Consider the following 13,920-nt stretch of genomic DNA (forward strand, 5'->3'; position numbering starts at 1 on the left):
CCTTCACCCTGGGGTGAAGGCTCAGACACCTGCTCCAAGGATGACCCAGGCCTGGATGAGGGTGTTGGCAGCAATGTGGAAGCAGACCCTGGGTTCAAATATAGGCAGGTCACTCGTGAATCCCCTTCAGGGAGCCAAGGGAATGGGACTGACCAGTTCCCACTTTCCCAGAACTCCCCACCCCGGCAGACGTGGGGGACTCACTGCCTGTCCAGCAGAGACTACTTTTCTCTCCAAGGTCCTCTGGATGCTCAATCACATGCCTGGGGCACCACCTCCCATCCCACTCCCCCTCCTTTCCTGGCCCTGCTCCATCTTGTGCCCTTTCGCAATGCACAGGACTCGGTTCCAGGGCACCCTGCGCGGCTTCAGAGCCATCATGGGGACTCCCTTCCAACTTCAAGGTCCTCCTCTCGCTCACACCCCATTGCTCACCACCTGCTTTCCCCTGCCCACTCCCACCCCAGTCCTTGCCCCTTCGGGCTCCTCTCCACACACTTCGTGGCTCCTCCTGACCTTGACAACCCTAATGCAGGGCCGAGTGCAGAGCCGGTACTGAACACTTTTTGTGTTGACTTTAAATCACAGAATATCAAAACTTAAGAACTCAGCAATCCAGAGGTCATGCCTTCCTTTTTCCATTGGGGAACGGAGGCCTGGAGAGAGATACAATAGGATCTGGTAATGGGACCAGATCACTTAGCAGCAAAGCCAAGACTGGACCCAAGGTCCCTAAATCCAAGCCACCTTCTCCCCATTGCCCATGGTCATGACTCCTACAGACACCCCTTAGTTTACCCCCAGGAACAGACCCTATGGGGCTGGCAACAGAAGGTTCTGAAGGCTCCTTCTGGCCTCTGTTTCCTCACTGCGTGATGAGTAGGGAGGATGAGGGGCTTTGGGTGTGAGGGTGGTGTAGAGGGTGTGCGTTCTGTTTGGTCTTAACCAAGCCCTTAAACATTTCAAGGAAGGTGGAATCTTCCACATCCCTGGCATTGTGCTTCTTACTATCTGTAAGAGAGTGTGTTCCTCTGACCCACTGTGTGAGAAATGATTCCTTGGGTGAAGGTTCCCCAGGCCTGCTGAGGAGGGGAGGGAGCTGTGATTATATCTTCGGTTTGGGGTCCTGACCCCTCACCCTCTCCTGGCCCCAGAGACTTTCAGAAGACTCAGACACCCTGAAATACAGAATGAAACCTGGCCCTGGGGCCAGGGGGGCAGCTTGGAAGGTAGTGAGGAAGGGACAGGGAACCCAGGGGGAGCTCCTCCAAAAGGCCTTAGCTCCAGCTCTATTTGCAGCTCCAGACAGAGGCGGGCAGGCAGGGTGTGGCGGAGGCCAAGGCCAAGGCCAACACCTGGGCTGCGAGCCCTGCCCTGGGGGCATTAGCCCAAAAGGAAGCTTTTAAACCCAAGTTCAGAGGCAAGAAGCCGACTGCCTGTCTCAGCTGCCCTTTAGTCCTGCCTTTTTTCTCCAAGCCAGTCGCTTCTTTTCTCCCCTGGTCCTTCCTTGCCATCCTGCCTGTCTCCTCTGATTCCCTCCTCTCGCTGCATCTACTTTGCTTTGACTCCTCTGTTTCTCACCTGTCTTTTCCTCTGACTCTATATCTTTCTGTAAGTTTTTCTTCCAGTTGTTATCCAGCTTTCTTGTTTTTCTGTGTCATTCCTTCTCAACTCTCTCTCCCTTTTTCTACAGTTCTGCCTACCTGTCTCTTTCCACAAAATAAGCCCTGGTTCCCCCAGTGGGTTTCCCCAAACCAGGACACTCCCCCATCTCCCTGCTTCTCTCTGTCTCTACATCCTCCTTCCTCGGTCTCTTTAGCGTTCTCCCTCTCTCTCCCCCATATTGTCCCATCTCTATCCATTCACCTCTCTCTGCTTCTCTGTCTCTCTCCCATGACAGACCCCAGCTCCTTGGATGGGATCGGCGAAGTCAGCTACCCTGTCCCCAGAATGCTGCCCCAGGTGCATCACTTACCCAGGAGCACTGACCCAAGGATGCAGGAACACAAGCAGCCCAGGAACACACAGGGGACCCTCCTCCAGTGGACACCCCTCATGGCTCCAGAAAGAGTCCCTCACACTCCCCTGGGGAAGCTCGTCAGCACAGAAGTGGTTGTGTGAGGAGCAGAGGTGAACCTGTCCCCGCTGGCTGCTGGCCTTAAACAGGTGTATTTCCCTGAGGGGCCAGAGTACCAGGGGAAGCGGACAAAAGAAGGTGGGGCCCCGTGCTAATCATCCTTGGAATATCTTTTCTTTCCTCAATCTCCACCCCCTTCCCCCACCAGGAAAAAATAAAAAATATAAACACAGATACACCCTTTGCTCCGTTCCTAGTCAGCCTGAGCCAAGTAGGGGGAGGGACGGGAGGGGCATGTAGAGGAATAGAAAGCAGGACACACGGAAATGGGGGGCCCACCCTCCTGCCTGGTGTCCTGGGCTGCCCCTGTCTTGCCGGCGTTTCGGACTGACACAGCGGGAGCAGCCGGGTCATTTCAGGAGGAAGGGCAGGGCAGAATGGGGAAGAGAGGGGCTAAGAGGGAGTGAGTTTGGGGCTATATGAATAGGAGAGTGAAATTTGCGGAGACCCTAAGAAACATGGCAAGTAGGGGGAGCAATGTGGGGTGAGAGATGGGAATCAGAAATACCCCGTATGCTACTTGTGGGATGGAGCACTGGGCTGGGAACATCTGCTCAGTGCTGGGCACAGGGTAGACCCTCACCAAATGGTGGATTTCCTCTTTCCAGCAGAGGACGCAACAGAGTCAGGGTCCAGAAAGCCCAAGGCAACCTGGGGAAGCTGCTTGAGAGATCTGGGGTGGGTAGTGCGGTAGAGAGTAGAACCTGGGGAGAAGGAATTGTGAGCCCACGAGGAAGTAGGGGCTGCTCCTGGAGACCTTGGAGACCAGGGCACCCCATTTTGACCTCTTGGGACTCACAAGCATAACCAAGAAGGGACAGGAACTCCAAACTGAGTGTGCCAGGCAGAGTTTGAAGGTGAAAGAAGGTAGCTGGTATAGTTCTGCAAAGGACAGCAACAGCGATGTTCCCCCACCCTTTGCCACGGCGTGAACCCCTGCTTCTGGTTTCTCTAGACTTGATTCCCTGAGTGTGGGGTCTGTGGAGTGACTGGTCCCCAGGCAGGGAGCTCAGGCTCTCACTGCACAGCCTAGGATGAGGAATCGGCATTTCCACGTTCCCAGGCAGAAACCTGGAGCCATCCAAAGAGGAGTGGATGGCTACACTGTGGTGCCATCTCAGAGGACCAGGAAGGCTCCACCACCTTGTCAGCTACTTGCTTTCTGAAGCTGAAATCCCAATTACAGCCAAAGCCCAAAGGCTGGACTTTCCAGTTATGGTGCAACTACTTCAGAGAAGTAGCATGGTCCCCCCAACAGTCCCACCTCTGTATGGACCCGTTGATCCCATTCTTTCCCAGGAGAAGGAAATTCATAAGGGTAAAGAGGAATTTTAAGCATAGAGCAGTGGGACAGGATACGAGGAAGATATCACTGAAAAAAATGTACATAGACACCAAGGCCAACTTGGCCTCTTAATCATTTTTTCTGTGTCAGTTCTTGCGCATGAGTTCTTTCTATTAACTTGCTATGTGTTTTGTTTGGTGACATTTACTGGACTACAGTTTCGTATTTAGAAGAGAAAAAAGCATTCCACGTTAGACCAAAGTAAGAGTTGGACATCTTGTCGACCTAACACAGCAAACCTCCCACTTTCCAATGCAAGGAACGCTGGAGGCACAGAGTGTTCTCCAGAAGCTACTGTGGTGGGCAAGACTCCAACTGGGCTCAGGATACCTGAGCTTGAATCCCAGCTCTGCCACCCAAGGCAAGTCACAGCCTCTTTGAGACTTATTTTCCTCATCTATAAAATAAGGATAATATGTCAAAGAAAAAACAGAGCTGGACAGGTAGTTAAAGCATAAAAACAGATTTTATTCAGAACTCTTGCAATATGAGAAAAGGGACCTCAGTATAGGCCCAGGCTCAACTCCAAATATAGCATGAGCAAGTGGAAATTTACAGCCAAGAAGCAGAGTAAGGGTCAGCGGATAGAAAATTACTAAGAAAAAACATCAGGGGTGAGGGGATTCTGGCTAAACCAACCTAACAGGACTTTTGGCCAAAGACAGGCCAGGGTGATCAGACATCATCTTGGAGGGATGGAGGAGGGTGAGGCGCCTGATCAGACATTGAGAGTTCCAGATATTGAGGATGGGACACTCTTGCTAAACTGACTTGGCAGGGCTCTTGCTAAAACTGGATTTTACAGGGAAGTGCACAGATGGGCCTAGAAGGAAGTTTAGGAGCCTGACTAAAGTTCAGTCAAACAAAAGTCTATGTCAAATAACACCTACCCAAAAGGTTGTGAAAATAAAATGAGCTCAAACATGTAAAAGTGCTTTATAGGTGTGAAGACACCTGTAGAGGGCACTTGGCCTCTCGTTTCATCCTGACATCATCCCTGAAGGTAGAAACAAGTGAGGGAAGCAGGGCATGAAGAGGAGTCTGGAAAAGAATTCCAGGCTCATTTGCATACTGAGTCTTTCTTGCATCCCTTTTGGGTTTTAGGATGTTGGCACGTGTGAATCTAATTCATCTTCTCCCTGCCTGCCTCCAGTTCCTTTCCCATTTCCCTTTGAGCCCAGCTACCTCTTGGCTTGCCCATTTTCCAGGGTTGGTATGCTTCTGGGTCTCTATGACAAATGCCCCTCTTTCTCTATTTGTCCTTCCTTCTCCCCTCCCAAGGCATCTGATGGGGACAGAGAGGGGTGAGTGAGAAGGGAAGAGATGAGTAGATTCCCGGAGGTCTGTCTGGTGGAGACCTCCTAGACCTGCAGACTGCTGGGCGTACTCGAGGGCAAGAATCTGAAACCAAATTGAGGTTGATATTCCATGGGGGGCCAGAGAGTTCAGTCTTGACTTGGGGTATCAGTAAATTGGAGCAAGGATAAGATTATGACATTTTCACATGGAAGGAAGATACAGATGTGGCTTGAATAGACTCAGCCTGGGTTCTGGACAGCATGTCAAGATCTTTAAAGGAGACTTCTCTCCTAGGCTACCCAAAGTGGGAGACTCTCATCTGGGGGTGGGGTTAAAATTGCTTACCTCCATATAATTTATGCCCTGATAGACCCTCATGCTGCTAATAAAGTTACTCCTGGCCAGCCTTAAAACACCTAGATTGAGATGGGGCAGGAAGTCAGATATTTATTCATCCTGATTTATTCAATCTTAAGACTTGAACTAGAGTGCCAGGCCTTGTGTATGTCCCCGTAACCCTGCAAAGTACATATCACCATCCCCATCTCACATCTGAGAAAACTGACGTTCAGGGAGATGGACACGCACTCTCGTCATGACTGAGTCACGGTCCGGGTTGTGTGATCAGGTGGAACTGGGGAATGCTAACTGCCCTGAATCACTCCTGCCCAGGTCACACGGGGACGTTGCAAAGCTGGAATTCGAGCCTAGGTCTGCCTGGCTCCAAAGCCAAAGAATGGAATTAACATGCCTTAAGCTCTTATCCTCTGCTGGTGGGGGCTTATATGCTGAACTGTTATTTCCCCAAGGTAGACGCAGAGATACGCCTTTAAGAATGGATACACTGTTGGCTGCAAGGAGAGTGGTTAGTTGGTAGCGCCAGCTGTTAGCTCCTTCAGGTGCACCTCAACTTTCAAGCCAAGAGCACTCTCTTCTCATGGTGACCCTCAGGTCAATGACTGAGCAAGGCAGTGGTGCAAGGACTTGGCTAGTTCCAGTCCCACAGGATTCCTTTAAGAGGCAGTCTGCGCCTCAGAGCATCCCACAGAACCTGTAGGGACTTCGTGGCTTTGTCAGCTGTGCTGGCTCCCGCCCAATCCTGCCTCCTGCCTTTTCCTTTCACAGGTGTTATTCCCCATAAACTTTTCCATTTCACTCCATCTCAGTGTTTGCTTCCAGCAGGACCCAACCTGAGACACTCACTTAAAAGAGGATGACCATTTTACGATATAGAGACTGACCATCTGAGCTGGGTTTCAAACCCAGATCTGCACAACTCCCAGTTCTCTGACCACTGCTCTGTACTCAAAGGTCCAGCAAGGGGAGGGGGTGGTGGTTATGGTCTTGGTGGGCGTGGCTCCTGCTACACAGAGGAGGGGAAGATCTGCTTGCAAGGACAAGATTCCCAGGCTGCAAAACATACAGACCAATGGGATTGACGCCGGTTGGGGCGGGGGCTCCCCCATGGCTGGACCCCGCCACGGGAGTGTGCTATGTGTTGGTGTCAGACCACTGCGGAGGAGGGAGCCAAGGTGACAAAGGGGAAGCTCTGTTTGTGAGATCTTGACTCCCAGGCCATGGTGGAAGCCGGGGCCCTCGTGTTTGGGCCACACAAAGGCCCTGTCATTCTCCCAGGATTGGGCTTCAAGGCCCTTTCTCTAAAAGTGCCCTGCGTTCTCACGCCAGTTAGTTCATTTCTCATTTTCCCTCTGCGGCGGAGGGGGACTAATGCCTCCCCAAGCAACATCTTCCAGGCCTGGGGTCCCCAGGAAGGAGGCTCCATGCTGAGTGCCCGGGCAGGGGTGAAGGGGCAGACTGACTTGAGGCCCAGGAGTCTAAATTTATCCATTCACTCCACTTTAAGGAGAAGAAAACTCAGTCCTGGAAGTTAGCAACAGTGCTCAGTCAAAAAGCCAGCACCTAGGGGCTCAGATTCACTATCTGTGACCTACGGGTAGGCTTCCCTTCTCAAATTCTGAAAGAAAAAAAAGAGTCTCAACATAATTTTAGAACCGGAAGAACCTTGGCCATCATGGAGTCCACACTGCTCATTCTACCATGGAAGAGGTGCCGGCCCACAGAGAAGGGAGTGTCCCAGGTCACACGGTGGGTCAGCGGCAGATGCGGGCTTGCGCCCACGCCTCCAGTGTTCATTCTGCTCTGCACTCTTCCTCCCATGGTTATTAGGTTGTCTTGCGCACTCCTATCACCCCAGTCAGACCCGCTGCCTCTAGCCTAAACCTCTGTCCACAGGCAATGCTCAGTAAGGGCTGTCATGATGGGGCCTCCTGCCCTCTCAGACAGGGCGGCCAGCAGAGGCTTCCAACACAGGGTTCTGACAGAGAGCCCAGCCCAGGCCTTAAAGAGTTTTTTCAAATAAAGTTTACCATCGCTGTTTTTTTCCCCTTATGAAAGTAATACATGCTCACGATAGCAGATACGGAAAATATTTAAAAGTAGAGAGGAGAAAAACATCATCAGTACGTTTGAAAAACCCCTCTTAATACACTGATAGATTTCTAGCTACTTCTCCAGGAATAGCTCATATACATAGTTTTAATCTATCACATCATAGATAAATTTGGATTCTACTTTTCCACATAACTTTAAACCTAAACATTTCCTCTCATTGTTATGAAACACTTCACGCACACGTTTTTAAAGTCAGCATAATGTTCCATTGAGTGGACTGCCATATAATTTATTTAATTAAGTTGGACACAGGCTATTTACTTGTCCCTATTACAAGTAATGCAGAGGTGATTGCCTATTTAAGCTCATTTCCTTAAGCAAGAATCAGGACTGGTATGTTTTGCTACACTGCTCTGATCTTCCTTCTCCTACAGCAGGAAGTCAATGAACATGAATTAGCTAAGTCTACAGGGTGTGAGCGTATTCTCAGACACTTGGGGTCTAATGCTGACAGTCTAACGGTAGAGGCAAAACCAACAGTAAAATGAGATCATTAGTCAGGTGAGCTAAAATGATGGGAGGATTAAGGACTCTGCAGGTGGACTGGGAAACAGAGTCCCTCAAGGATGCCTTCCTGGGTGAGCTCCCAGCCCTGATCCAGGACCAGCTGCCAGGCCTCTCATTTGAAGAACTGAGACTTGATACATAGCCCAGGTGATATTCTAGAGAAAGTAATCCAGAAGGAATTTGAAAGAGAAGGGGATGGGGTGGGGGAATTCAACCAGAGGATCAGAGAAGAAGAAAATGGAAATAGTCCTGGAGCAAAACCTAGCTGGGAAGTGAGGTCCTCTCCTTCTCCCCAGCTCCCTGCGGAGAGGAACTAGCCGAAGCTGGAGGGGTCGGCCAAGGGGAGGGAAGGGGAGCAGAGCCAGGGAGGCCCAGCAAGCCCTGCTCCCCAGGGTACAGTGGAGGCAGCAAAACTCAGGGTCAGCCTGGCACTCCAACAGCCCTGTTATTCTGTGAACCTGTGTGCCAGGCACTGTGCCCAGCACAGGGGATGCTGAGATGAATAAGGTATAGCCCCTGCCCTCACAGGGTCACAATCTAGAGGGATCTAGGTATGGGGGGAGGGGCATTTACTGATAGGCCCTCTGGGTCTGCGGTCCTGAGGTCTGGGTGTATGTTGAGCAATGGAACAGACCCACTGAGGGCAGTCCAAGAGGATCTCTCTCGTATTCGTTTCCTAGGGCTGCCGTGACAAAGTACCACAAACTTGGTGGCTTAAAACAGCAGAAATGTATTCTCTCCCAGCTCTGGAGGCCGGAAATCCTAAATCAAGTTGCTGGCAAGAGCACACTCCCTGCAAAGGCTCCGGGGAAGAATCCTTCCTTGCCTTCTCTACCGTCTGGTGGTTGACGGCATCCTTGGCATTTCTTGGCTTGCAGCTGCATCACTCCAGTCTCTGCCTCCGTCACCACATGGCCATCTTCCCGCTGTGTGTCTCCGTCTCTTTTCTCCTCTTATAAGGACAAAAGTCATTGGAGTACTGCCCACACTAATCCAGTATGACCTCAGTTTAACTTAGCTGATGACATCCGTGAAGACTGTATTTCCAAATTCGGTCACATTCTGAGGCGACATGAGTTTGGGGGGACACTTATCCAGCCCAATAAAACCTCTTTGAAAAAAGCTTGCGAAGGGTACGTGTGGGTCGTTACGGTAGAGGACAGACGGCCTCCGCAGGGAAGCTCGGCAGGTGAGCCACTTCCCCCCCTCCAGGGCTGGCCCTGGAAATTCCCAAACGCCTGCCCTCTTCACGCCTGAGCCACAAGCCAGGCTGGGTGACCCAGGGAAATGGGGGGGACTAATCACCTGATCTAACTTTCCAGGGGAGTGGGGAAGCTGGGCAGGCAGCAAACCCAGGAGCCCCCAGCCTGGCGGCCTCCTGCCATGCCGAGACCACCCTCCACTGCCCAGGGAAGTGGAGACAGCAGGAGAGCAGGGGCCCAGCTGGAGCCAACCGCACCTACCCCAGCCACCGCCACCGTGATTTCAGCCTTGCACTCGCTCTCCAGTGTGGGTTTACTACAGCTGAGTGAAGGTGTCACACTTCCTGGTTTCCTTCTCAACGTGGAGAAGAAAATAAGGGTGGGCAAGGGGTGAGGGACAGGACAATATATTTAAAAAATAAACCACCCCACCCTGTCCTCAGGCATTCCACAGCTGGGCTGGTCAGCCCACTCCCCGCGCCCCCCCCCTGACCCGAGCACACGCGCACACAGCACTCTCCAAGGGCAGGGAAGAACTAGATCCAGACATTTTCTCTTTCATCTACACAGACCCAGACGCTCCCTCGATGGGAGAAAGTAACTTCCCACCTTGCCCTGCCCCCTTGAAATGACTTCTTCAGGTGCGCTTGGAATGTTCTCTCTCCCCAGTTCCCACACACACTCCCTGGAGCCCTGGAGCCCTGGGACAGAGGAGGGAGGGAGAGGCAAGAGGATTATGATTGATAAGTCTGCTCCCCACGTGGCCGCAAGGCCGGCAAGATGAAGTTTTCACTGAAATGAAGTTCACATTCATTCTGGAGTCTAGAGATTGATTTAGTCGTGAGGTACCAGCTCCAGAATAAACTACCAGGACCTGGCCCCAGGTCCAAGAGATTAGCCTGAGGGAGGAGTCACCTGGCTTGTTCTCCTTCGGGGAAGGAGGGTGTGAGCCCCCCGAAGGCAGAGTGAGTGCTCCTGGGGAAAGAGCAAGGGCTCTGGAGTCACCGAGGGCCAGCTGCTTCCTAGCTGAACCTCAGTCTCCACATCTACACAATGGGAATAATAATAATCATTCCTATGAGCTTAGCACGTAGAAGGTTCTCAACAAACAGTGTCCCCCACAGGGAAGGCAGACATAGAAAAAGAGCCAAAAAGTGGTTTCAAGTAAGAGTCTGGGGTTGTTCTGGGTGGAGAGGCCAGCTCATGGAAGTGAGGGGGTTATAGTAGGATTCTTGCTGGGTGAATCGCTCTGGAAGGGAGATGGTCAGTGGGGGTGGGCAAGCCCGGCCACAGGCTTGTGAGGTTACTATCCCCACCAGGGTCTTGGTAAACTGGTAAACTGGGAGATGGTCAGCTAGGCTAGATCCAGCGAGTTGGTGTTAATCTTATGCAGATAAGCTCATTTTATGCAGTGATTATGCAAGTCAGTGAAGTTCTTCAAGGACTGTGGTTTAGAGGCTGGGGGAGAGGGGCCTGTTTGAGACAATGAGGTTCCGAGAATCAGAAGCAATCGTACTGAATCCACCTAATCTTTTTTCTAATCCATGCTACTAAGAAGCATAACATGCAAGGGCAGGGAAGAGGCCAGTCCTTTTCTTATTCTGACACTAGACTATCTCACAGAGTAGTGAAAGCCTGCAGGCCCTGGATGCAACCTGTACGTCGGGACTTCAAATGTAGGCTCCAATGTCTTATAATAAATAATATATATTGTATAATTATTAAATCATTGTGATATGTGATATACTAGTATATATAATTTATACTTATCGTATTAGCCTAATTTAAGTGTGAGATTGGCTTTCTAAAAATGCTTTGAAAGGTTTCATGACTGTTATTGCCTGGAGAGCCCCTGAATGTCTGATCGCTTTTAACAGTCCTGGGCAGCCAAACCCCAAACCCCCGGTCCCTTTGAGACAGTTAGGCCACCGCCCTTGGTTAGTTTGCCCCTCTGCCAAGAGCAGGCACACACCTGTAAGGACCTGGCTTTCAGAGGACCCCCCCGACCCCCCACACCCCATGCCATCGGAGTAAAGATCAGTGTACTTTGCCTAAAGGATTAAGAACATGAAACTCATGGTTCGTTGGGCCTATCACACTAGGCTATCACGCTAGGGCCTATCACAAAAGACTGCTCCTTTTGGCACTCCTCATCCAAGGGCAATGAGAGACCATTACAGGGATTTAAGCAGGGGTGACGCGATCCGACTTTTGGTTCAAAAAAGGTGGAAATCAAGTTGCGAAGGAGCGAGACTAGATGAGAGAGGAGGCCTCATAGAATAGCCAGGCAAGAGATGATGGTGTATGGAGAAGTACAGTGGCAGGGAGGTGGAGAAATGCTTGGTTGGAGAAAGGTTTCAGAGATAGAACCCACAAGGCTTGATGGGAGAGGGTCATTCTTCTGCTCTCCTTTGAGCCACAGGAAGGATGGTGCCAGTAACTGAGAAAGGGAACATCAGTGGAGTAGTAAGTTGGAGGCATGGAGGGAGGTTGCAGGAGGGGAAGACATGAGTCTCTTTTCGGTAGGGTGACCATAGTATTTCTGTCCCGAGCAGCACACATTTGAAAATGAAAGGAGGCACCATTGGAGCAACTGGGACAACAACATAAACTGAGCCTGTACCTGGCAAATCAGACCTACAGTCATTCATTCGAGTTTGGGGATGTACTGAGGTAGGAGGTACCGATGAGATACTCAAGTGAAGATATCAAGGTGACAACAGATATATGTGTCTGAGTTTAGGTGAGATTTTTGACCAGAGGGTTTTCTACCAGTAAAACAATTAAGGGAGTTGTTTCTTTCCAACTGCTTTATGGTATTTAATTAAAACCCATGTTATGACTCTTGTTACTATAGATGTCAAAGTAAACTGGAAGCAAAGGAAAAAAAAAAAATGAAGAACGTGAAACCCAAACCCTTATTCTTTGGTTAGAGCTTCTCCTTCCTTCCCCACCAGCCCTCGGCAGGAATGAGAGGCAAAATCAAAATTCACTGGTGCTTTTATCCATATCCGTGAGTCTGTGTTTCTGTATAAATGACCAATGCATTAAAAACAAACAAACAAACAAAAAACAACGACTTCTTGTTCCCTTCTCAGGACCTAAAGTACAGCCTTTCATCAGATGAGTACAGTGGGTGAAGAAGGCAAGGAGAAAATGCGGAGGCCAGAAGGGGAGAGCTGAGCAAACTTACAGGTTTGATTCAGGCATCCAGGCCAGACCCTGAACTACCAAACCACGGGAAAGGGCTGCTGTGGGCAGAGTCCCCAGAACACAGGAAGATGGTCGCTCTGACTGAGGCAGATCAGGAGTCCAGCCCCTGCAGATGCAGCCCAGGTGTGGGTGTGGAAGGAGTGGTAATAAGAGTAAATGAGGCAGTGAAACCAGGGCTCCTACAAGGTGTTAGTAGTTTGGTGCTGCCAGCTTGCATGGCACTATGAGAAACGTGGGAAGTACTCGCAGCTGACTCACCCAAATTTCCTGGAATGGAGGTGAAATCCTTTGGGTACCTGGCTGGAATCCAGAATGATTGTCCTGAGTGAGAGAAGCCTCAGAAAGGAGGGAAATTGCAGAGAAGGGCCTGAGGAGCATCCCAGGAGCCTGCTTTGCAAGGAGCAACATCTCCCAGCTTGCTGTGTTGGGAGGCGAGGGTTAGGAGGGGGACTTTGTGCAGAAGGCACTTGTGTTTGGGGGTTTCCTTGGGTGGGTGTTTCTGTTTTCTACCTGGGATGGAGGACTTTGAGTTCGTGGAGGGGAGGGAGAGAGGGAAGGTAGGTGGGAACCAGGGTGTGAAAGTCGTCATCTCTGGGAGGAGGGGCTTTCTACAGGAACAGCACTGGCCAGAGGCTCCCGGCTTCCCTCCGGTGCCCAAAGATTCTTTGAGACCTCAGACCCTTCCTCACTGGCTTTGCCGCCATCTCCCACCCCCAAATCAGGAAGCTCTGACCACGCTTCCAGGTGGCCTACACCTGCTTGCTAAGGAGGAGGCCCTCCCTCAAGTTGCCCCAGGGATTCCTGCCCCGGCTCCCTTCTCCCTGCAGCTGTCTTTTCCATTTCCAACTCTACCTGGCTGGTCCTCACAGTGCCTCAGGGTTTGAATGAAGCTTATTCATCAGGTCTTTGCTGAGGCTCTTTCCCAGGCAAACCTTAGATTCCTTGCCTGCCGTCCTGCTCAGTCAGGTGTTTCCCAGGTGCGCAGTGCCCCAGCCTGGCCTCTCCTCCTGGTCTCTCCTGGAGAGACCTGCACAGTTTCATGGATTCAGGTAGAAGACAGAGACAAAGGACTTTATTGCTCAAGGAGCAGCAAGTAGCCTGAACTTCATGTTCACATTGGCTTCCCTTGCCCCCAAAGTCCCACTGGGCAGTGCAGAGGTAGGCCCAAGTGGATGCTGGGACACAATGGATTTGTATCATAGCTGAGGAACCCTGACCTTAGAAAACACCAATCTTTTTAAGGGGCTGCAAGAAAACCTGCCCAACCTTTCCCCCAAGGTAGACATTATCTTTATTATATTGGATGGCAAACAAATTAGCCTTCTGTCCCAGAGGGAGACACTATCTCTGTTTTCCAAGGCTGTTCACACTTTATAAACATCTTTGAAAAGATAGTGGAGAACAAAAGGCTGTCAGTACCTCTGCTCCCGAGACTTGCAGAAACAGGAGAGACCAAAGGAGAATTGTCTCCCAACATCCGACACCAGGGAAACCCAAGTCCAGCTGGCTCAGCTTGTTGGCTCTTTCCCCTACCTTGGGTTTACTAGGGCGACTCATTCAAGTGCCATGTACTCCCTTCCCCCAGGTCTCCGTGCCCAGCACAGTGCCTGACCCCTGATGATTCTCAATAAATGTTTTTATTTACAAGGGGGCCCACATTTTCATTTTGCATTGGACCCCACATATTATGTAGCTGGTCCTGGCTATAGTACTGCATATGTGTTACTAAAATTCACAGCGCTCTG

The 13,920-nt window shown here is 50.8% G+C and overlaps 1 pseudogene; it reads left to right on the top strand.

The window, feature by feature from the left end:
• The first annotated feature begins 7,767 nt into the window (after window positions 1-7,767).
• LOC133092983 (14-3-3 protein gamma-like) overlaps window positions 7,768-13,920 on the top strand; it is a 43,043-nt pseudogene continuing 36,890 nt past the window's right edge.

This window comes from Eubalaena glacialis, chromosome 6, assembly GCF_028564815.1.
Source record: "Eubalaena glacialis isolate mEubGla1 chromosome 6, mEubGla1.1.hap2.+ XY, whole genome shotgun sequence".
In the NCBI taxonomy this organism is placed as follows: Eukaryota; Metazoa; Chordata; class Mammalia; order Artiodactyla; family Balaenidae; genus Eubalaena; species Eubalaena glacialis.